This window comes from Anthonomus grandis, chromosome 22 (genome assembly GCF_022605725.1).
Source record: "Anthonomus grandis grandis chromosome 22, icAntGran1.3, whole genome shotgun sequence".
Classification (NCBI taxonomy): domain Eukaryota; kingdom Metazoa; phylum Arthropoda; class Insecta; order Coleoptera; family Curculionidae; genus Anthonomus; species Anthonomus grandis.
The window spans coordinates 12,654,936-12,681,192 of NC_065567.1; the positions used below are offsets into that span (position 1 = coordinate 12,654,936).

The 26,257-nt window shown below is 30.9% G+C and overlaps 1 protein-coding gene across 1 annotated transcript in view; it reads left to right on the forward strand.

The window, feature by feature from the left end:
• The window catches only part of LOC126749132 (plexin-B), a 559,001-nt gene that overhangs the window by 280,430 nt on the left and 252,314 nt on the right, over positions 1-26,257 (forward strand). Inside the window, exon 3 of the mRNA XM_050458788.1 lies at positions 15,518-15,605. The gene's annotated coding sequence lies outside the window, so the exon portion shown is untranslated. The remainder of the gene's footprint in view (positions 1-15,517; positions 15,606-26,257) is intronic.

Sequence of the window (26,257 nt, forward strand, 5' to 3'; positions counted from 1 at the left end):
ACTATAAAAACGACAGAAAATAACTTACGAATAAAATATGTACCCACAGTAAAAAGTGTTTTTTTTATTGTTTTGAAGAGTAAAATAGCCTTTTAGCGAGAAAAGATAGATAGCTAATGCTATTTGCTTAAAATATTGGTTTAAATTTATACAATAATAATGCTATTAAATTTGGCCGCTCCCCTGTAGCTTGAAGGATGAATAATGTTGCTCTACTTACTAAACAATGCAATAGAGTTCTTATTGTTCGTAACAAAGGAAATTACTTTTACAACCTCAGCGTCGCCGTAAATATTGGTGTCTCTATATTATTCTGATATGGATATAATGCAATGCTTGTATTCCTGCTGTTTTGGATTAAATTAAATCTTTTGTTATTCATAATTTCTTGTCGCCCAGGTCCGGTAACCTTTTAGCAGTCCGATAACCCAAGATTAAATAATGTAATTGTGATTGTGCATGCATTTTATCTAGTACATCGAGACGAAAATGATAATTTTTTTCTGTCGACAATACGGCAATATATTTCAGCTTAGTATACATAATAATAATTATAAGAATGGACCATGGGAACGGAGAATCATCTCTGTAATCGATAATTTAAGGGCGGATATCGGAAGAATTCAAAAAATAGCTAACGGACAGTGGAATAAAAAGAAGTTTTTCAAAATCCTTCCAAAAGATACACAAAAACAGACTATTACTACTACAAAAAAAAAACAAGGTCATCACATAATTAAAGACTTCATAGACAAGCGTAAACAAAAACTAATGGTTAAATCTCACAAATTAGCAAGATATCATAAAACCAATCAACGAAAGCAGCACAACCATCAATTCACAGAAAGCGAAAAACACTTTTACAGGAATCTAGAAAGTCCAACCTCAAAAACTAAAATCATCTCTCCACCTAAACAAGCTATAAAAGAGTCTTGGTCAGGAATATGGTATCTTTTTTTTAACATAAGGATGATGCTCAAGATTGAACAGGCTCGATATTCACATCATAAAATGTATCCAATTATATTCACACCAGAAGATATCAAATTAAGCTTCAAAAATTTAGCTAATTGAAAATCGTCAATATGTCACTACAGCTTTTAATATGATCCTTACCGACCCGTCTCTTTTACATCTATTCATTACTCAGGGATTAACCCATCTAATACTGAAATCTGAAGATACATTAAATATAGCCCAATATCGCCGAATCACTTGCTTACCCACCATTTACAAACTTCAATCAATGGTTTGAAACAAAATATTACCTGGAGGAAATTCAAATACTTACCTTAACAAAAAGGATGCAGGCGCAAAGATAAGGGGTGCAAGGAACAGGCAATAGTTCCTTCATATTATTATTAGAGCAGGTAAAAAAAATCGGAATATACATATGAGCTATGTCGACTATCAAAAAGCCTTTGATTCTATCCCTCATAGCTGGCTTTTAAAAATCCTTTAGATATATGGTATTAATCCTAAAGTCATAGAATTCTGCATGGACTCGTTGAAAAATTGGTGCACAAAAATACAAATAAAATCTGAAACAGCTCTGACTGTAGTTGACAGCTGTTTTCACACCCAAGAGAGCCTCACCTGTTTTACATGGATGACCTGAAAGTATACGCTGCCACACAACGACAACTAGAGTGAATCAAGCGGATCATTTTCAAGATTAGTAGAGATATGGGTATGACATTGGGAGTAAGCAAATGTCAAACAGTTACTGCGAAGAAAGGTAAACTCGCAGAGGTTGGTGAAATTGAACTTGATGATGATACTACCGTATCGGCCATGACTGAGGACCCATATAAATATCTGGGATACGTTCAAAGAAACTGTATTGAATACAAGGTTATCGAAGAAAAAATTACCAAGAAGTTTCGAGACAGACTTAAGACAGGTCTAAATTCACTCCGATATACTATAAACAGCTATGCTGTACCTACATTATTCTGCTCATTTGGAGTCGTTCATTGGACACAGACAAAGCTAGAAAACATCAACAGACTCATAGAAATAAAAATGACTTCACAGAGAATGCACCACTCAGAGGCTTCAAAATAACAATTAACACTGCCACGTGAACATGAAGCCAGAGGAATCTTGTTCTCGTGGTTCAGCAATGTGCCAAACAAATGCAATCTCTGAGACAGTATTTTTACAAAAAAAGTAACCTATTCTATAATACAATAGCAGAGGCAGATGCAAAAATGACACCTCTTAATTTCAGTTATTAAAAATACTTACCTTTCACTAACCTAAAAACTTATGACCAAAAGAGAACTCGACTAATGTGCATGGTAGATTTCAAAATTACTTAAACTGGGATAGTATCGACAAGTCAGCTTGTGTGCGCTGGATGGACGTGTCTTTGCCAGAAATAGAAGGGTTTAGGCTGGATATCCAAGACAATGTAATTACCACCAGACATTATCAAAAATATATATTGAAGCAACAGATAGAGACTGACAAATGTAAAAAGTGCAATATTCAAACTGAAGCCATAGAACATATTACGTCTGAATGCATCCAATTAGCAAAGACAAAATATTTGGAGAGGCATAACAAAGTGGCTGCAATTGTTGACCAAGTGCTACTGAAGACACACACATTTAATTATGACACCGATTTTACTACAAGTTAAACAAACCCACCACCATTCATTGAAAATGAGAAAGTTAAAATGTATTGGAATAAAGCACTGACCACAGATCATGAAGTCGAACACAACAGATCAGACATAATAATTATTGACAAAGTAAGCTATGCTTGGAAGCTTGAGCATGTGGAATTTGTCCCGTTAGTTATATCACCGATTGGTCTCATCCCGAAGACCCTGAAAAAAAACCGTACGTATCCTGCTATGAAAGCCGATACGTCACCTGAAATAAACCAAGTAAGCTCGAGTATATTAAAAAAAATAATAATAATAATAATATTAAACTTATTTTATTAAACAAACAAATAATTTACAGTTGTGTAAATACCATAAATTTATTTCAATAAGTATACAAGAGAGGAGAAGTGTAGCCGTGTGGCTACTCTGACTTAACCTACCTAATTCCTATAAAGTAAGAATAAAATATTATGCAATTTATTAGCGAACATCTCTTTAAAAATAGAAAAAGTAAAAGTAGGAAAAAGCTACTCAAAGATTGATTAAATTGATGATGCAAAAGAAAGTAATTTAACAGTTTTATCCAGAAGTAGGTAGAGATTTAACAAAAAAAAGGTAGAGAGTACATTAGTTATATTGCTACAAAATCTAGACGGGTACATTATGCAATGTCAATATCTGTTTATAAATTCCTCAACTGTTTTTCAACCAATAGCTAAGAATGTGCCGATTCTTATATAATAGTTTTAGCGCAGGATAGTTTTTTGTTGATAAATTCTGAAGGTTTGCACCAAACCCGAGATATTCAATAAACAAGATTTTTTGTGCTGGAAATTTTATCGTAAAATATCTATTTTTAATTTCAAATTATTTTTAATAGAGTTTCTTGTCATTCTATTTCCAATAAAAGTTTAATTATAGTTGAATAATCTTTAATTATGTAAAGATCAGCATTTATTTTATCGGCCACCTCTTGCATTTTGTTATAATCAAAATAAATATAGATTTGTATGTCACCCGTGTATGCCTGTGTTTTACAGGATTTAGATGCAATAATTATATCAATGGTGTAAATGATAAAGAAGAGGGGGATTGTTATAAACCACATTTTGCGACCGTTTGCTTAAAAATTAATGAACTAATTGAACGGAGCCCGCGTGGAAACCTTAATATTATAGCTTAGCGAATTAGAGATGGTGATCTAGACTATCAAAGGCTTTGGAGAAGTTAAGAAGTATCAAAATATTATGTAACTTTCATCGCAGGCCCTAAATATGTCATCAGCAACAAATGCTAAAGCAGATATCGCACTCAAATTCTCTCGAAATCCAAATTGATTATCAGGCAGGAATTTGTTTATACTAAAATAGGTGATTTGACTATTTGATTTTAGAGAATTCCCTTAAAAAATTTTGACAGTATGGGAAGAATACTTATGAACCTTAACTCGAAAAAATGAGTGCTGGCTATTCTTTGGTAGTGGGATACCCAGAGTTTTCCAAATTGTTTGAACTTGTTTCTTTTCTATTGCCGTGTTAACAATGTATAAAATTATGTGATCTATTAAAAGGCTGCATATTTTTAGCATTTTGGCATTAATTTTATCTGCACCGAAAGCATTAGTTCGGCTGTTGTGTAGAGAGGATGTAAGTTCTGGAATATATTTAATTGAATATACTCGGTACTATAATATAATATTTAATTATGTATGTAATCCATATATTTGATATGGTTTGCAAAAAGGGTGTAAAATAACTATTCATTCCATTAGGGTTTGAGAGGTTACTGAGTATAATGTGTTTTTTTTTGGTGAGCGAATATTTAAAGCTTCAAAAGTTTTACAGAGCTTAGCGGAATTGCTTAATGGAGAAGTATTTATAATATATATCTTTTTTGCAGCTGTAATGGTAGATGGGTATGCTGCTAATACTCTTATAGAATAAATGGCCAGCCTCTGATCCAGATCTCTTTTATATTTGAAAATTCACCAACTGTTATTTCTCAAGTCTTTAAGGTGACGACTTTCATTATTTAATTACATATTACTCGAATCTCTGTTACGGGAGCATGCTTATCAAAAAGTTCTATAATGGACTGGTTTGGTTTCTAATTTTGTATCCTAAAAAATTGATGACATGGACAAATTTAAAAGATCATATTCAAAATTTAATTGATTCAAATTTCTAAATGATCTAAAAGAGTCTATTCTATATAAGAGATGCCTGAACATACACTAGCTTTTTAACATATACTAATTTATTGTTTTACTATGTCAGAATTATTAATAAATATAAGATCAATAAAGGTGATTGACGTCATTCTAGTAGGCTTATCTATAAACTTTTGCATACCATAAGACTCAAACGTATCGACTAGAATATTAGATAAATTAAAAAAGTTTTCAGATTCACACTTTGTTTATATTTGTCGTCGCTTCAATGTTTAATTTGGAAGTGTGATTTTTAAAAATATGTATCCTAGTTAATCAGAAGTTTGAAAATTGAAATTAAATATTGTAAGTTTTAGTTTATATTTTACATAGGTAGTTTATATATAACAGTAGTTTATATTTACTATGGAATTTAAAAACAAAATAAATAATAATAATTAGGAGTAATAAAACAAACTAACATAGCTTCTTCGAAATAATTGTCCGAAAATTTATATGCATATATTCACGCCAATCAAGTAAGAAATATGACTCACAAGAAGAAAAAACTAATGATAATTAACTTAGTGACTAGCAGAGGTAGTAAAAGTTACTATAAGTTAAAATACATCTCTAATGTACGGAGAAAGGTCATTATTAGGTTAAAGGTATTATTAGCAAAGGTCAAGGTTAAGTATAGAACTTATAAGTTTGCTCTTACCTGAGATAAAAGCATAAACCGAACTATTATATGAGCACACCGATTTTCTCTGGAGCAGAAACTTCTGTTCACAATAAACCTTGGGCCCTTCAAATGTTTTTTATTATTTGTAAACACTAGATCTTTGTTGCCTCCCTGCATCCCACGGATGATCAGGTAGTCCGCATTGTATTTAAGTTGCACATTGCGCAGCTTATTTTCTTGTCGTTCTGCATTAACCTTTTGGTTGTTAAGTAGGCTGAAACGTCCATCCTCGTTGTTTGGCCCTTTTAAGATTTCAGCCTTTTTTAATTGCGAGAACTCTTGTTGGAGCATGCTCAGTCCGACATTAAACTCAGATGACAGCTGATCAACCCAACTATTCAACATTTGTGCCTGGTTTGGAGGAATGACTCAATTTCCTCTTTCCTAGTTAAAAAAACTTATCTTCTGCTTGCACTGCAACTTGCAAACTTGAACTTTAAAACACTTTTAATATTTAAAGGCTTAAATTTTTTTAAACTGTCTATCACTTGTCTGTTCACTACAAAGCGCCACCTATTATCCTTTACTGAACTACTGACTTCCTTATAAAATTAACAAAACTACATTTTAAAAAACAAAAAATTACGAAAAAATAAGGTTGGCATTTACACTTTTCAACATATTTCTTATAACACACATTTCACGAAGTAGAAGCTGAAAATTACCCCGGGTTCCTATATTAAATTATTTGTTAGTTTAGTTTTAGATTGTGGAAGGCACAAAATGCTTTTAAACTACAAATTGTCGCGTATTTCGAGCTATTGAAAAATGTTAGTAAATGGTGGCAAATATGGGTCAAATGTATTGCCAAAATTAGTTTTTGATTGGCAATTTTACGGTTTATTTGGACAAATTGCTGAAACTTGTTTCTAATTTTTTTTTTATTTTGTGATAAAAGTAAATTTTTTATAACTACAAAAGATAATATTTAGAAATGTATTTTGCAAAATAATTCGTGAATTTTATAGTATTTTATTTAACAATATCTGGATAAATGACAATGTAATCAACTTAGAACATTAAGAGACTAGAATTAATAAAGAACAACTTTGTTTGAGTTCAACATGTGCACAGGAGTAAGGGGAGTCTTTTGTTTACAAACATATTCATTGATTCTCTGTTGTCAAGTTTACACACATTTTCAAAAGAGGAAATTTTCAGCTATATATCAATGCATATAATAACGTTAATTTAACTTGGTGTTAGATTGTGGATTAAAAATAAAAAGTAGAAATAGATATATGTATCTTACTCTAAGCGCAAAAATAACATCTTCAAAGCAAAAAAAAAAATTAACATTCTTATTCCTAAAACCGCTTCTAAAAAATTTGGAATGGCAACACCGCAAGCAGAAGCTGATTTTATCTTGCGAAATGTCATTTGTCAACGCTTTTGTGTTTACATCCGGCATTTGTGTTCAGTGTTCTGTATCGTTTCTTTATTTTTTGGTTGAAAAAGGAAAATGGTCTCATTTGGTCTCGAGTGTTTTTGGGTGATTCAAGCTGATCTTTTCACAAGTAAATATCGATACTGTCATAGCATTATGATGTTAAACGTATGTAATAAGTCTTTATTATTCTAGAAAGAAATTTATAATAATTATAAAATATTTTATTTCCATAAAAACGCTTTTATTTAGATAGTTATGTTTACTCTAATGAAGTACATTAAAAAACGTATAAAGAGTTCATAAACGGTAATATTGTTATAAATATTTATCATGTAAATATTTTTTGACGACGCCACTGGTTAAGATTTTTTGTGTCGGTGGAATCAAAATGCTATCAAGCGGCGTTGCGATGTTGTGGCCTTTTTCTCTAATATAGGAACGTTATCTGCATTCATTTAACTTTTCGATAGAGTATCTTATCATATTTTATTAAAGAAAATGCTTCATATTTTATTAAAGAGGAACAGTAGTATTGTTTTGTGCCTGCCAAAATAAGTAACTAATTTTTCTGATATTATGAAGTGTTTTTTTGCTATTTCTACATAAGTTTTTGGCATCATTACATCAGAGATATTGCAAGCAAACAAACTGCCCATAGTTCCATGGCAACGGCAATTCTAGCCTTTCAATGTTCTAAGGTAACCAAATATGAGCTAAATGTATTTTAATAATATGTACAAAAAAGTTTATGCTCATTTGAATTAAATTTTGATTTAATTTTTTATATATTTATAATTATTTTGTAAGAATACTGAGATAGAATTAACATTATTCGTTTTAAGATTTTTAAGTTTTTAGTTCGAATTCATCTCATAACTGACCTATATTTCTAGAGAGCTGAGGATCATTAACTGCTAAAAATAGTCATTCTTAGCCATTCAAAGTTTAATGTTACTTTCTTGCTTTTTTCTCTTTTGATATTTTCAGCCTGTTTACCCTAATAGGCAAATCTGACCATTAAACCTTTAATGTATTTTAGAGATTTAAGCTTTCTCCAGACTTTTTCCATGCAAAAGTGCACTATCATTAAAGAAAATTTTCTTAGACCAAAAGTAAATGGGGCTTTTTACTTTTTTGCTTTCTTCTATATTTTACTCAATTTTCCTTTTATTCCATTGGTTCTTTAGGTATTCTGATGAGATGTAAGTTAGGATTATTTTTGCATTAATTTTTTGAATAGTTACTTGAGGGACTTTCTTAGGTTATTAAAAAGTATAATTCTTATCAATATTTTATTATCGCATTAATCAAGGGCATCATCAAGGGCGTGCTGATAATTTGTTATTACGGCTATATCGATGAAAAGTCTGCTAATAGAAAATTTATATTTTTTATATTTAATATGTTTTTGGTTTAATCATTTTCATATGTTTTCTGCGTTTCGGTAACAGATATCTTTATAATATAAACTGATTAATTACATCGCCATATATCAACTTACTTCTAACCCACAAAAAAGATAGCCGATTTAAGAATACCCTTTAAGAATAAATTCTGCGTTGGATTGGAACAAAAATTCTTTTATTTTATCCAATCTGCCATTCTCCATGAACCGCCGCCCCTACAAAGCATAAAAGAATCGCAAATAAAAAATTACGCCTATTAAATGCGGGAAAAGATAACGCAGTTTTTCTCGTCTTATAGATCGCCTAAAAGATTTGGACCGAAAAAGTTTCGGACAATAGAAAATACAACCTTAATGGCTTTCTTATTGCAGAATTAAAATGACTAATTGATCAATTTGTTTATATATAAGATCTATATTGCTTTGACGAATTCATAATAAGGTTCCTATTTTGTTGGGTATTTCGTCATTATTTCAATAAATATCAATTTAGACAATTCTTGTAATAAAAAGAAGGAAACATACATATACAGGGTGTTTCAGAACTATGGGATCAAACTTCTGGGGGTTGTTCAGTGCAACAGAAGAATCCATTTGAGTATAGGAACCCATGTCCGGAAATGCGTCATTACGCCACTACGGCCCTAAGACGCGTTAAAAAAAACGCGTTTATAAAAAACATTAATTACCTAAATAGGATCTGCTGCATTTATTTTTACCTTTTGTACATGATACCATAACAACAATTGTTTAAAATCAACGCTTATTAATGTCAATTCTCAATGTCATGTTTAAAAATTTTATAGCTTACAATTTTTAAACATTTATTGCTAATGGAAAACTTTACCAATCAAGAATTGGCGGATATGCATTTGGCATACGGAGCAACAAACTGCAATGCACGAGCAGCATCGCGGTTGTATCATGAACGTTATCCCGAACGACAGCATCCTGGATACAAAAAGTTTATTGCGGTTTATCGGCGGCTCGCTGAGACAGGTATGTTTAAGACCAAGATACTGGTGTTGCTCGAACCGTAAGAACGGTCGAATTTGAAGAAGAGGTGCTTCAGCGAGTTGCCGATGAACCATCAAATAGCATACGTGACGTCGCTAAGAATATGAATACGAGTAACGCTTCTGTCTGGCGGGTACTACACGAGCAACAACTCTATCCTTACCACTTCCAGAAAGTTCAAGGTATGACTGCAGCCGATTATCATCCTAGAGTTTAATTTTGTCGATGGCTTCTGGATCACATCATTGCACAACCAAATTTTTTACGATATGTTTTGTGGACCGATGAAGCCTCTTTCACAAGAAACGGTATTTTTAATAGTAGGAATAGCCCTGTTTGGGACGAAGAAAATCCTTATACATTTTTTCCAAGAAAACATCAGAATCGTTGGTCTGTCAACGTATGGGCAGGCATTGTTAATGATTATTTAATTGGGCCATACCTTCTACCGGAACGGTTAACAGGACCAATTTATCTGCGTTTCTTAAAGGAAGTTCTCCCAGAACTCCTTTCAGCATGATGGAGCGCCGGCTCACTTTGTACGCGAGTATTTGGCTCAGCGGTTTGGGCACCGTTGGATTGCCAGAGGTGGAGCAGTTTCTTGGCCTCCTTGGTCACCCGATTTAACGTCGCTCGATTTTTTCTTGTGGGGAGATGTAAAGTCTTTAGTCTACGAAACTCCAGTAGAATCAGAGCTAGGCTTAATTGGACGAATAACAGCAGCATTTGAAATCATTCAAAACGAGGATCAAATTTTAGTGTAGTCCGCCGAAATCATGTGCGGGGTTTAAATCGGTGTATTGAGGTTAGAGGAAGACATTTTGAACAATTGTTGTGATGGTATCATATAAAAAAGGTAAAAATAAATGCATCAGATTCTATTTAGGTAATTAAATTTTTTTCTAAATTTAAACGCGGCCGTAGTGGCGTAGTGACACATTTCCGGACATGGGTTCCTATACTCAAATGGATTCTACTGTTACACTGAACAACCCCTAGAAGTTTGATCCCATCGTTCTGAAACACCCTGTATATAAAATTAAATATTACAAAATTACTTGTATTTTTTATATTTCTTTGATTCTTCCAACAACATTACAACATTTAGTTTAGCAACATTTCCAGGTTAAAATAAGAACTCTAAATCTACAGCATCAGTTAATGTCTTTAATAATAATAATAATAATAATAATAATAAAATGTCTTTATTCAGCAAATGTTACAATAATGCCTGTTTGCTTACAAAGGCGAAGATTAGCTACAAGCTACTTTTAAACTTTTAATTTAATGAAGTACTTATAGTTACATGTTTTGCTTTAAGGGCATTATAACAATATTCACAGTATAAAAATTTAAATAAAAATGTTAATGTTTATTCTGTGAAATGTAAAATAATGTAAAATTGAGGAACATTCCAGTGTATTCTATGATGATTATAAAATGCTAGTTTTTATTATTTTTGAAAACCATTATATTTTATGTAAGTTTGTTATAAGTAAGTTTTTGAATTTATGTAAGTTCATTAATTAATGGTAAAGATCTATGTATATGTTTCACCTATGTAACATTTACCACATATCCACAAGGCATTTCATATATTACACTATTATTTAATCGATTCTGATTAAACGATTTAGTGTTGTTAATAAATATCTTATTGTATTTTGCCATTTAATAGTTATTATATTACAATTTTATTCGAAAATTCATCTTATGAGAAAAACTAGGAATAAATGGTGAAATAACATTTGTCGTCTAAAATTATGGATTTAATCTTATATGCGCAATATAAAACTTTCTAAAGTAAAAAAACTTTTTTTAGGAGAATCTGTATTACGATATTCATGTTTTCCATTGTTTATAATCTTGACTATTATAATTTTTTCTTTAGTAGTATAAGTTGGTTTATGGTAAATTCTAATTTCAAAATACTGCAAATATATTTTTATTATAAAGTATCACGAAAGTAGGAAGTTTACCTAGTGTCTCCGAAATACTTCCAAATGCTGTAAGAAAATTAATAGAATTATCGGAATTATGTATTTCTAATGCTAAAGTGTTTAAATTTTGGTTAATTTTTAATGGATTTTAATTTCTATTTTTGCACCGATTCTAAAGCAAATTTTTTCTTGTTAATTGAGTAATTAAGTAATTAATAAACCTTTAGAAAGAACAAGTTTTTTAATTTCAGTTAAAACTACCTGATGGATAAATAATAAGTTCCTTAATAAATTTATTATTATTCGTGTTTAATAGTTCTTGATTCATCTTGTCAATTAAAAGGAGATTTATTTATATGACTTTTTTTTGTTTTTAAAAATTATTTTAATAATTGTTTTTCATACAGAATGATATGATTAAAATCTTTTGGTTTAACTAAATAATTTCTTAAATTTTTATATTTTATTATTTAAAAACATTTATTTACATTATAATATTCAATTCATAATTTTTTTGTTTCAAATTCACATTCAAAAAAAACTAGGTAGAATATTGAAGAGAAAAAACGATCTCAGTGATCGATAAATAAAACCTTAGCTACTAACTATGTGAAAAAATCTATTACACTATATATATATATAGAGAGAAAATTATTATATTTATGAATTATTAGACTTAGATTTAATTAAACGACAAGTATCTTTAATGATTTTAATTCATAATTTTTTTCAAACACGTGAATTCAAAGTCTGTTTTTTCCTTCTTTTCAATAATTTAAGGTACAAGGGTACTGGATTTTTTAAAATTGATATTTATTTGAATACGACCCTACAAAATTGGTATTCATGAACTCGTCTCGAACAATATAGATTTTACTTCAACTTTGTAGTATTTATAAGTCTTAAGTTAACGACAATTTTTCGTATATGCATTATATTATATAGGGTTTAAGGAAAAAAAACTTATAGTAAAAATTCTATATAGTAGTTAAATATATGTTTTTAAGCAAGAGTGTTTAGTTATTTTGTCAACGGAATAATGACGTGAAGGGTTCTTTTTCAATTCCTATATTAGACAAATGTAAAGAGTATTCACATCTTTGTGAACTTATGCAACATTAAGGCTCTGGAAGTTTTATTTAATAGCTACATATATTTTATCACTCTTTGATATAGAGCTTTTCACTTACTGGATTTTGATATTAACCTCTCCAACTTTTCAAGATTTAGATCTGGCTCATGCACAATATCTTGTCTTATGCTCCGTAAAATAGAATTTAAATATTTTTTACTTAAATTTTATATTATACACAGTGAAACCTCTCTTGAGCGGACACTCATGGGACCTTCAAAAAGTGTCCGCTCAACGGAGGTGTCCGTCCAAGGGAAGAAGGCCACACAGAAGCAAAATTAAACAGCATGTTATTTTTTTAAACAAGTTTAATATTAATTATTTAATGACAATAAGTATATAATTAGGGTTACAAAATAATTATAATTATGCAAAAAAATAAACTTAAAAAACAAACAAAAACTTATGAAATAACAAACCGAAAATAAACTAACTAAACTAAACTAGTACATACATATAAAGATTTTTGTAAGAAATAATATGTAAATATTTTGGAACACATGTACAAATTAAGATCATTGTTTATGTTTAAAATATTCTAATAAAGACGTTTGTCGATTTTTTTTGTTGAGCAAAGTATCTTGGAAATGAAGATCAAGCTTAGATAGTAAATCTAGAGCAGATAGGTCACCCGTAGCCTGAGTGAAGCGTTTTAACTGTTGCGTCATATTTAAAGCCTGTTGATAGGTAGTCAATTCCTCTTCTTCCTCAATGTGTTCCTCTTCTGACTCATTGGATGATACCACTACTTCCTCTTGATTCGAAACTTTCAGAAGAAGGTCATCAATTTGCTCCAATATTAAATCATTGTCTACATTAAAAAATTCGTTGATATCATTATTCTTTATCATTCCAAAATTATCCTTATTCCTCAACAGTTGAGCTAAAAGTGACAATGGAATGTCGTCTTCATTTTCCCAGATTTCCAGGTTTTCTGCTCTATTTTCTGAACGATTAGAGTGTGTAATGCCAGACTTAATAAAGCAATTTTGAACCGTTTTCTTTGTCACTTGGTCCCATTCAATATTTATAAAGTAAATTGCATCTAGGACGTATATTTTTCTGGCTAATTCTTGGGCTGATCAGCTGTATTTATGGCTAATAAAAGTTTTTTAATAATGATTGTCCTATAAATGTTTTAAAACTCTTAATAATGCCCTGATCTAAAGGCTGTACAATAGAAGTCTAGTTTGGAGGCAAAAAAATCAATTTAATATTTTTCTTATATCTTATATCCTTTGGGTGCACTGTCGAGAAATAATAAAATTTCTCGTTTTTTACGCATCATTTTTTTATCAAATTGATTTAACCATTCGGCCATTAGTTTACCGCTCATCCAAGTTTTTTTATTCCACCTATAAGTAACTGGCGATTTTTTCACATTAATATTTTTAAATGCTCTTGGTTTGGCCGTTTTTCCGATCACTAGAGGTTTTTCTTTTTGTCCCTCCATATTTACACAAAAAAGTATAGTCAGTCTCTCTTTTGAATATTTACCTCCAATACATCTTTCTCGCTTCAAATGTAGAGTCCTGTTTGGCACTGCTCGGAAAAATAGCCCAGTCTCATCAGCATTATAGATATTTTTGGGAGCATAGTTCTTAATTATAGATGGTACTTTCTCCCAAAATGTCGTGACATCGGCAGAGTTCACACTTACGGCCTCCCCACTGATAGTTCTAAAAGCAATGTTGTGCCGGGTACGATACTTTTGCAGCCAACCTGCTGAAACTTCTATACCCCAAACCATCAGCGATTTCTTTGGCTTTCGTTTTAACAATTGTACCTAAAAAGATAATAGGCACATGTAAAATATACAGTAATATGATTTTGTAATAATTGAAGTATGTTACCTGATAATGGAATATTTTTGCTTCGAGCTCTAATGAACCACTCATAGCACTGTCTGTCAATATTTCTGCCCTCTTCTCTTAGGAAGCTTCTTTTTCATTAACATTTATATTTGAGTGGAACTTACGCTTAGTTGGTCTTTATTAAAAATCTCAATTACGTCAACTTTTTCTTTAAGAGTTAGCACTTTAGGTTTCGACGACATATCGGTTGTTACGCTAATAACGCTAGAAGATACGACAATAAACCCCCGATTGCGTGTTTAAATTTAGGTGTCCGCGTCCGCCCGAGAGAGTGTCCATTAAAGCATTTGGGAATTTAGTGTATTTTCAATGGGACAAAAAAAAATGTCTGCTCAAGGGAGTTGTCCGTCTATTGGAGGTGTCCGTATCGGGAGGTTTCACTGTATATATTCTTAAAAGCTGAACAACACTTGCTTTCTAAAACTTGTGCTTGAAGAATATAATTAATATTATTCTTGTGTTTATAAAACTCAAATACCAATTCTATAGTAAATTAGACCAAAGTTTTAGTACAATAGTTTTTTCTATTAAAAAATGTAACTGGATTCTTTAGAAATGATCTTACGGCCAATATAAGTGAGTCATCAAATGCATCAGATTCGCCCTCTCATAACATCATTCTTTTCCTTGATATGCAATTCTTTTATTTGGCATTACACGGGTAATAATGTAAATATCTTTCTCAATTAATTTAATTAAAAAGTGAAGTCGGACCCTTACGAAAACTCAACCATCTCGCTTGGAGAGTTTCGTTTTAATTTCGTTTGCTTGTTGAAAGACCGACCACAAAGCAATAAATCTTTTGTCGCTGACGATTAACGTGTGCCAGTGTCTTCTTGTTTTTCTTTTTTCAATTTTCTCTTGACAGGGAGGATGAAAAATAGAATTTCTAAGTCTAATATTATAAGTGAAACGCTCCTTTTAAATGTTTTGTTTTATTTTAGAAAAATATTAAGGCATTTAGTTGTCTAATTTAATTATGCCGTAATATGCTGGAAAAAATTAATGAATTTATAGTAATCCCGCTAGTAATTTTTAGCGAACACTGTGACAGAGAAAATAAAGCATAAACAACTATTTTATTTAACGCGTTTCAGCTAGACAAAAGTGTTCGCTAGGAATCACATGTTTTTAGGCAGAGGGTGTCTTACGTATTTGCTCTTAAATTTTTGTAATATCGGTACGAGAAAGAAATATTATGACAAATACCTTCCTTTAAAACACATTTTCTTTTGTTATTTTCAGATTCCATTTCCTATGCATAGCCTTGTCTACGTCTTCTTTCCCAGACCCGTGTTCAAGCTCCAGCACAGGTATCGCATGTGTTTAAAATGTATGTACAACAATATTTACTTTCGACTTACATATTTAAACGTAGCTATTTTAGATTTAGAGGGAAATTGATCCCTTGTAACAGTATACCATAATAGATAAACGTTTAGGGAGGTTACGTAAAAAATTTATGAACGTTCTTACGGTAAATTATTGGTTTTGAAATTAACGTCGGTATTTACTATTTTTGATAAAAAACATTGCGAGTAAAATACTAATTAACCACAATAATTATTAAGTTGTTTTTAGCTGTATAATTCCATCGTCAAATTGTAATTATTTACATTTGAAGACTAAAGAGGAAAAAAGTGCTTATAGTCATGATTTTTCATATGTCAAAATGTAAAATTAAAAACGCTATAATTTTTTATTATATAATTTTTTTTAAAAGTAGTTGATCAACTTTACTATACAACTGCAAATTCCTACAACATTCCTCAAAAATGTTACATCTTAACAGTTTTTTTTAAATAAATATTATTAATATCGGATAACGACAAAATATGCAATAAAGAGAGATGGTATGTCATGACTTAAAAACACAAATTAGGCAATATGCAACTGATAAATCAAGAAAAATATTTATTTACGGATGGTGAGTATTGTTACATATTTCATTCAAAACTGCGTGTTTTTATTTTTCAGTTAATAAATACTTCAACTAGGTTTGTTTAAAAAAAAGCTGTTCACCATCACCTCAAAGAGTTGCTGGATGATGAAATTGTTCCTTGGGAAGAGGAGCTTTATTAATTCGTTTTTTTTAAATGATGCTATCATTAAGAGTTTCCATGATCTATATGTAAAGGCCCGATTTTCTTATCGGGCTGTTCCTTTTTCTAGAATAAAATGCGTCGGTTTTTGTTGAGTTTAATTTTTGTGCTACTTGTAGCTTTTTAATTTCTACTTTATTTTAGCATTATTTCATTTCTTCTAGCATGAATTCACTTCGTACCCTATAGGCAATATTAAACTTGGTGCAGAATATTTGACTGTAACTTCCATAGCTTACATTTACTTTAGGATATAGGTTTTTGAAAATGTGATGCTTTTTTAGGTTCTTATAATGACTCAATCTGCTTTTAAAACATTTTACCTATTTAAAATGAGTGTTCAGTTTCGGTGAACTTGTGTTTGCTCTATAAATGTTTACCACTTTTATCAACAGGTGCATTTTCAGATATCAGAATGCTATGAATACTACATAATACTACTATATTGTTTCAATCCTACGTTAGTAAATTAAAAAAAGAGCTGCTTTTAAAATTACTTCCCCTTGACTATCTTGGATAAGAGATTGGATATAATAAAATTTGGGTAGTGAGATAAGCAGATTATTCGTGCTCTTTCTTCTAATATTATAATTTCGAAATATTTCGATCCTGAACATATACAATCAAGGTTTGTTGCATGTACCTGTAATCTCAATTTTTTTGAGTCGCATACGCCCAGTTGACGTTTAGCGATGATAAATTTTTTTCAATCCACTTCTCCAGTCTTCTGTATCCATCACAAACTGTTTTAAAATTAGACTGAACCAATACTATTTTAGTTGTTTTGAAACCTAAGCTAACCACTTTTTAATACATATAGTACGACTTTAATTACACTCAGTCTATCAGTTTTAATAAATTTCGTATTTTGCTACGTAATTTCTTATTAACGTATAAAATACATTAAGTCTCTATTTGTTTCAGAAATGGTCCCGAAGGCGCATTAACATTTCCTTGTCTGGCAAAATATTATTTTAGTGTTTCCTCGTTCAGAAAACCCATGAATAAGTGCCGGGGTTGTAAAGCCCTTTTTGCCCCGAGGGCTAGACTTAACCAAATTGTATGCAATAATTTTATTTTCACCCCTATAAGATAACATAGGAAACCTTTATTGTCTGGGTTTCAACGAATATCAGTCCTAATGTTTTAATATAAACAGTGTGTGACCCTTTTTAAATTTATTTTTGGCATATGTGGTAATAATATTTGGTGAGAATCACTTTTATTTTCATTTTAATAACGTGATGTTATTCCGTAAATTTATTCCAAAACACGGATACGAGGATTTAAATATGTAAGATTATAAATAAATACGCAAAAGGGTATGTAATATATGTATATTTATATGCTAAACTTATATTCTACACTGCTCAACATACAGTGCATCCGCAAAGTAGCGGATAAATTCAATAAAAATGAAATATACCGTTTCTAGAAAAAATGCTCGAACCCGTCGATTTTATTATTGGGTTTGGGTGATGTGGTACAAATTAATAGTGATTACACAAGCAATTTTCAACGAAATTTTTTTCTTTTCACTCTTATTACGCCTTATCAGTAGTTTATATACTTTTTATCTTCAAAAATCCTCGGATCCATCGATCAGTATTTTTAATTTCGCTCTTTTTTGTTAAAAACAATGTTATACGTGTTATATGTGTACTGTTATATGTCGATGACGTAAGATATGACGCCATCCACGATCTTTTTAAATAGTAACCCAAATTTTTTATTGTGCATTTTTAGAGAGCGTATCAGATTATACATAGCTGCAAAATTTCACGTTCATATAATTAACTATTTTCAAGATAATTAAAATATTCGTTTTTATTTAATATAAATTATTAACTCTGTTTTACTCAAAAAGTATTTTTTGCAAATGTTTCAAATGTAGTCCATTTACTATTTAATATTATGCTTAATATATTTATTTCAAAATCGTCTTGACCATTCTTAACGATGTATATAGAAATTAATATACAGTGTATTCCAAAATTGGATAACATTATAATTTTTTTTTAATAACTTTACTACCAATGTAGATATTTTTTTAAACCTTCAGATATGCATAAACCCTAACCTCCTTTAAAAACATGAGGAACAGGGAGCATCTTTGACGTACAATAAAAAAAAATTATCAGTGCTGTCGGTAAAAGGTTTATCGTAAATATTTTTTAATAAAAAAAATACACGACTGCATTTTTCTAAAATAAATTTAATTTTTTAAATCCTTACTTAGTTTTGAGTATCTGTATTCTTGAGTTTCTTTTTGAGGTACTGTTTTTGCATGAATTAATGAAAACTGAAAATGGAATAGTGAAATTGATATACGAGGTATGATAAAAAAATAAAGTGAATTTTTATTTTTTCTTAAAAAATCTTTATTTATTCATTAGTTTCTATTTTGTGCCCTTCAAAGTAATCCCCCTGGAACATAATACACTTATGCCAGCGCTTTTTCCAATCCTCAAAGCATTTCAAAAAATAATTTTTTGTGATCTTGTTCCGCTCCTCCTTCGATGCTATCTTTATCTGAGTCGTATTCTTCCACAACTTTATCTGTCTCGACAAGGAATTTTTATAACTAACTTTAATTAATATAACTATCATTGTATATACTAATTAATTCTATAAAAACTGGAAAAAATTACCTTTTTGTAGGTTCAATTTTATTCAATTTGAAAAAAAAAATTATAATATTGGATTGGCATGGATTTGGATTAAACCAATACGACAAGTATTTTCCCATATCTATTAAAATAAAACCATTATGACAACATAACAAGTAGAGGTGCGCCGCGAGATCGACAGGTTATCTGAGTGGCTCGGTTACTACAACAGCAAAATCATGGCCGTTTCGCGCCGAGCCAATTTTTAAACTAATTGGCTCTCAACCTAGATGTGTTCGAGGCGTAGGTGTTTACGTCATCGTCAGGTTTTTTAGGAGGCGGTTCTCTACGACAAACAGAGGTGTAGGCATATTTACTATTTGTTTTGTGGTACACGTGTTTATAAGACTTTATGAAATTTAAGTTATTTAAATTTTCTAAAAAATAAAAAGTAGTACGCCAATGGTGCGGCTACATTTAACTCTCGTCTCACCTATACCCCTAAGCTCCAGAGAAACTTTGTCGACCTATAAAATGCCGTCCTTTCATGGGCCTCTTCAGTTTCGGGAACAAGAAGGAATCGCAGCGGGCCAGGTCTGGGGAATACGGTACTTGCGGCATCGTTAATATCCGAAAATTCGCGCACAAGAAATGGTGTGTGAGCAGGGGCCTTATCATGGTGTAAAAGCCAATTTCTGTTCTTCCACAATTCCGGGCATTGTTGCCGGATGGCTTCACGAAAATTGTACATAACTTGCAGATAATATTGATTGCTTATTGACCGTTTTATCCTGTGGCAAGAACTTATGATGTACCACGCACCTGCAATTGAAAAACTGTAAGCAAAACCTTGACATTTGGTCGAACTTGACGTACTTTCTTTGGTCTTCGTGATCCAGAATGTCTCTACTGAGACGGATTATTACCCACGTTTCATTACCTATTATGACTCTTTTGAGTAAGTCTATATCATCGTCGACGTCATTTAATAGCTCATGGGCGATGCTCATGCGACGATTCTTTTGGTCGAAATTGAGGAATTTCACTGAACAAACTTCGCTGACACACGTCTCATGCCCAAAAGACCTGTTAAAATTGCTTAGCATGAACCAAACAAGATAATATCATCAGCAGTTTCTCTAATGGTAATTCGACTGAGGAATCGTACGAATACTATTTTCCTGAGGTAGTTCCTATTGTGCTGGGGCGTCCAGAGCGAAGTTTGTCATTGGTCTTTTCTCGGCCGTGTTTTCTCGAAAAAGTTTATAAGACTTGTCAACATTCTTTTAGCCTAAAGTAGTCTCACCGTCTGCCACTTTTAACGTTCAAACAAAACTATTGAAGTTTTGGAGCCATTGATTCCATTTTTCACACAAAATTTAATGCAAACTCTTTGTTAGTCGATGTTTTACGACTACAGAAACTCGTGGACCACACAAAACACTTCTAACCTTTATGCCTCTTACAAGCAGACTAAACATACTATGCAGCTGAAATTTCGCACATATGCTCGAGGCAAGTGTACCAACATAACCAAATAAAATGATCGAAAATCGAACGGATGTTGCCTGCTAGATTTGAAAATTCACCTTACTTTTTGATCACACCTCGTATTTACTCAACAATTATTAAAACTATTTTTCTTTAGTGCAAAAATCGCAGTGATTTAAATCAGATGATCTAGGAGGCCAAGCGATCAGAAACCTCCCCTTCACATCTATTTATTTTGGTATATCTGATTTAAATACTATCGAACGTTTGCACCAAAGTGTGAGGGACAGCCATCTTGAACCAGTAATTTTGACGTATATTTAAAGGTACTGCATCCAGCAGTTGTGGTACTATGATTTGTCAAAAACTTAAATATTCATTAGCGTTTAAGCGATTAGGCAGGTCGACGGGCCCTAATAAAATATTACCAAGCGCTGCTATCCAAACATTAAAGGCGTCTTTAAAAACATGAGGATTTTCTTAAACATTTGAATAATAATGGGTGTTATAAATTTTAAAAATTCCATTTTTAGTAAAAAGGGATTCATCACCAAACAAAATCTTTAAACCTGATAATCGTGGTTTCTTTTATTTTGCAGTTAGTGTGAAAATTGGAAATGGGAAGGGGAAGGTGAAATCTCGTTCCAAAAGCGCCTGAACTTTTTGAAAATAAAATGGATAGATGTTTTCCTTATGCGAAATATGCCCCAGAGGTTTTTTTTGACAAATGATTAACCACAGCAAGGCTTCTAACCCTAATTTTAGTATTTTCTTTAACGGTCGCTAAAATAATTTCCTCATTATCAGCGTTAGCGGGTATCTTCCTGTCTCATGATTCTGTGGAATGATCCTGGCTCTATAAGCCGCTGATAGGGTACAGTAAACGTAAAGTGCAAAGATATCTTCTGTTGGGAAATTTTTTCTGCGTCGAGCTAGTCTGGAATCACCATAAACTAAACGCATACCAGCATATTCTTCATTATTAAAATAAACCATTTATAAAGTTAAATTTTAAAATGTCGAAAAATATTTACAGTTAAGTTACTGTAAGAACTAAATCAAACTTGGTTTTGTTTCTGTCATTTTATTTTTAGTCTACTATCAAAATTTAAAGAAATTTTTAAAAATATTGAAATACATTGCTATGTTCTTATTTATTGAAATGATCCTTCTAAAAAAAAGGTTTTTATTTGTTACTTAAACAAAAATAGTTGATCAAATAAAAAAAACTCAAGGACAGAAATTTTGGTCAGAACTAAAAGGTTTAGAATTTTTTCAGGAAAATTCAGAGGCGTACTGTTCTTTTATTGAAATCACGACAGTTTTTAAGTTTTTTTTATTGAAAAATATTTAGGATAAATCCCTTCCGGGCGCCACTGGTAATTTTTTTTCCGGTTCGTCAAAAAATGCTCCTTGATGAAGACACATCTGCAAATTTTTAAAAACTATTTATAATAAAACTAAATATCTGTTATTAGTAGTAAAGTAATTTTTTTTATATATAATAATTTAGTTGTAAGCTTTTTAGGACATACATTTATATATTTTTTTTTCTTATTTTTATGTCGGAGAATCACCCTGTAAGGTTTGTCGGTAGAGTTTCTGGACATTCGGTATATTAGATACATCCAATTGACACTTGTTAACGATCATAGTAACTTATTTTTACGCTGTTCTAAGCGTTGTTATTCCAATATTTTGGGTAACTAATTTGTGTTAGAGTTTCTTAAAATAGTGATCCCTGTATACATATATTGTAATGTTACTCAGAAAAAAAAAATAGAACTGATTGAAATGTGGGCAATAATTTCTAGAATCTAGAAAAATTAAGCTCCGAGTGAACACAAAATAACTACCAATTGAATTACGAAAAAAACTATTAAACTAAATGTACCCTAAAGTAAACTTAACTCGCAAACAAAGAACAAAACAGTACAAAAACTAACAAGAAACTATAATTAACGCATTTACATTTTAATATTAACAAATAAAAATAAATAATAAAAAGGTATTTAATAACCAGGTTAATTAGTATAAACATGAAATCCTAGGCCAAAAATTAATTTTGTCTCTATTAGCTGCGTAACCTAATTTTGTAGGTATCTCATAAAAAAGGTTGTTAAAAAATTTAATTTCCTTAATAAAGTTGCAGCGTCCGCTGTAAAAAACCGAAAAGATCACAGGAAACCGATAAAGTTGACAAATGACATGAAATTAACGTGGGTAGCGTACCCTTTTGAAGTCCTTTTATGGCATCGGCTTGCCTCTAAAGCGGGATGCTAATTTCTATTAAAAAAAAGAATTATAAAGTTGTCAGTCATCTTTAAAGTAGTAAAAAATACAATGGACCAATTGATTGTCGGTAAATCTATTAAGTTGGTGTTAAACTTTTTTAAAGCTAACATTTACGTTTTATATTTGTGTAACAATTACCATTACCAGGAGATGAATCTCCACATTTTCTTTTTGGGGTTAAATCAATAAATCAAGCTATTACGAAGAATCAGCATATAGTATTTACAATTTAAATTACGCTTATATTATGTTTTCATTTTTAAACAATATCTATTCAATGATTAAATTTAGATAATATGTCGGTCATTGATAATTGATGTATAAAGTTTATACTTTTCAGTTTTTTTAAAAATTAGACCTAGTCACAAGGAGGATCAAGAATCCGCTTAAGGGTGCTGAATAAGGTTTGATATTCATATTAAGGTAGGTTAATAGAGGCAACGACCAAATATGTTTATAGCTTTTTAGTAATGGATATGTTTACCGAGTATCATGTCATTTTTCCTTGAGTCCCCTTTTAACATGTTTGTTTATCTCTATATTTAATGTCTGTTTGGCACTTATTTCATGTACAAGTTTCACAATTGCATAATTTATAATTCCCATAATTAATAATATAATAGCTTTTTAGACGGCTATTTTTTTAATTTGTATTACCATTTTGAGTTATTCAATTCAGTTTTACAAACGCACTAATTTGAAACACAGCATTTATGTCATCGTCAAATAACCTAAAAATCCAAAAGGAGGACAGCACTTGCGCTGTTTCGTTTTTTTTTCATAAAAGTTGAGATTAGTCAATATTATCCTTAGCATTATAAGCTATAAAAAGGTCGGTAAACTGGTGTATTTAGCAGAATTGTGTTAACTTCTTTTTTTTGCCCCTAGAAGCTTATTCAATAGATGATTATTTATGAAAGTTCTTCATGTTCTATTACATATACCTCGATTTGCTTCTAGACTATTCACTTGATAACGATACGTGGTTACGTAATGTCCACCCACAATCTTTCGCCTTTATCTAATTAATTTTTCCTTTAATTGCTCTAAAAGAAATTATGATAATACTAATAAAAAGGGTTACAATTTAACAACTTAAACTGGCCATATATTAGGAACGAAAAACTGGAAAAAAATGCTAAAAACAGTTTCTATAAAACGAAAGGGGAACAAAAAACAGCACATTATCTGACCCTTATCTACAACCTCTTGAACAGGATGAGATACATCATCTTGCAGATTAAAAAAACGCTTTCCATTGATATTATAGAATGCCAGATTTTAGGAAATTCTTCTCCGTTTATCAAGGAAATCAATAGATGAAAATTATTTTTAGCATTTCTTATTATTATTTAATTAAATGTTCAAAATGACGGCTACCGATATACTGGCATATCTCTTAAGAATTCTAAATATGTCAAGCCCGTAGATATTTTGTATTGGTTTATTTGCTATGGTTTTTTTTGCGTTTTATTATCACAGATTTTCCGTTAAAAGTAACCTGTACAAATATTATTATTTTAAAAATAGTTAACTTTCGGTTCAATTTAAGCGAAAAGAAGCACTTCTTATTTTTGACAATGCTGTACACCAGCATAGCTGAACGTGTAGATATTATTTTCATTTATGGTTCCCAAGATAAATGTTCCAGCTCAACGCTTTAACGAAAGGCATCCAGGTCGAAATGTAAGCCCAAAGAATGTTCACCAACTAGTAGCCAAATTTCAAGAACTTGGTTCTGCCATGAATGAAAAGAGGAATCAAACGAGATTAGCCAACAAAACAACTCAAATTGAAATTGCAACTTTGTCAACTCATCAAGCCGCTGTAGCAACTAGTTATACAAGTATTTGCTTTAGTAATGAGTGTACCTTTGTAACCTCTGGTTACACCATATATATTCTCAGCTTTGCTTTACTGAGACCCGCTAAAAGGTTGTCAATAAAAAAGAACAGAGTTTATTGATAGCTGCTGCCTTCTGTTCCTTGCGGTTCTGGAACCTACTTGGCGTTACTCGATTTGCCTTTTTGTAATCCCTGCTAGGTATCTCTAAGACAGCTTCAATGTACTAGGTGCGTTCAATGCATTTAAATAGTTAAAATCAATTAGCTGATTGCCAAATAAATATCATTAATAAATGTTATGTATATATATATATATATATATATATATATATATATATATATATATATATATATATTACATTATATGTAAATGTAATATTATATAATATAATATTATATATAAATGTAATATTATATATTACATTTATTAATAACTAAATGTAATATCTGTGATACTCACCTCGTCTGTGTTTGACCCATTCTTAATTAAAAAATAAGCTCAAAAAATATAGGCTGGCACAATATATGGCTTAAGTTAACTAGATCGGTCGGCTGTTTAGATCAGAAAGTAAGTTAAACGTGTTCTCTTCAACAAAGGAACCAACGCGTAGTTTCACAGGAACTCAAAAAATGATGGTTTAAATAAGTAAAAACGAATTTAATTTACATATATAATATAATAAAAAATATAATAATAAATAATATATATAATAAAAAAAATAAGAATTACCCGGAAGCCCCCCCACTTAAGCGTGGCGCTTCCAGACAATCAAATGACTGTCTTTTACAGAGATGAAATTGTAATTATTGAATTTATTGATACTGAAAAATCATAAAATAATTAATTAAGCCCAGCGAATCTACATTTGGTTTTGAAAACGAAGCTTATTAAAAATACAGTAATTCCGCCTGATCTGACTACCTGCCCGCAATCCATCAACCTTCAACTCTGCGAAGTTAAATAGAGAAAATCTGAATTTAGTTACTTACAAAATTACAAATAATATTGTTAACGAAAAGTATAAAATAACGGTGAATGACAGATGATTCCAAGTAAGTTTCTGTAAATAGGGGATAACAAAATATCTATAAAACTACATTATCATAAGGTCATACAATTCAGGTGATACATATATAAAATTAATATAAATAATTAATAAGTTCCTATATAAATAATAAAATACATAGTTATCTTAACAATTGCAGCATTACAATATAGGGAGTGAAGATCTTAAACAATATACGCACATGGTTGCCTAAATTCATTGTTAAATAGTCAGTAGCCAATGCCATCTATGCACGTTCTGAGCAAGGGAATGGTACTATCGATTTTTAAGTTTCGCCATTATATGAGTAAATGGAATATTGTGATTGTTATATAATAAACTATTCTAACCTAACATTGACATGTAATAAGCAAATATAATAAGCAAAACTGTCGTTACTGGAATGATAAAAACCCACACGTATTTAGAGAAGGGCATTTTTTTATTCACTTTTTGGTTCACGATATATGGAATTTGAAGATTTTAAATTGTCAGCCTGTATATTAAATGTTGCTTGCTCGGGTTATTTTTCTTATACAGGGTGATTTTTAAGTTGATACTTTTTTTTAACTGTGTATAGAACTCGGTAAAATAAACC